This window comes from Pteropus alecto, unplaced genomic scaffold (genome assembly GCF_000325575.1).
Source record: "Pteropus alecto unplaced genomic scaffold, ASM32557v1 scaffold59, whole genome shotgun sequence".
NCBI lineage: Eukaryota > Metazoa > Chordata > Mammalia > Chiroptera > Pteropodidae > Pteropus > Pteropus alecto.
Window position 1 is genome coordinate 3,867,838 of NW_006443292.1, and position 362 is coordinate 3,868,199.

A 362-nucleotide genomic window follows, 5' to 3' on the forward strand; every position below is an offset into this window, starting at 1 on the left:
GCCCAGTCCGAGTCCGGCCAAAGCGTCCGGGCCTCGGTGGGTAGAGCCCGGTGCGAGCGGGCCCTGCCTGGCCTCAGGTCACCGCGGCCGCCGGGCCCTCCTCGCCCTGAGAATCCGGATGCTGGGTCTGTGAAGTCCCTGTCACTGGGCTCGCTGCTTCCAAACCGTAACGACTTTAGGGTTGGGCTGCCTCGGGCAAAAACGGAATGTGTTTTGCCTAAGACTAATGCCAGGGCTTCTGGGAACTGAGAAAATAACCTTTTACAAATGCTTTTAATGTACGGTTTTTAATTCTGTAATGACCAATATTAGGAAATCCGAGTGGCTATTCAGAATTAAGTACTGGAGTCAGGCTAAGGGAC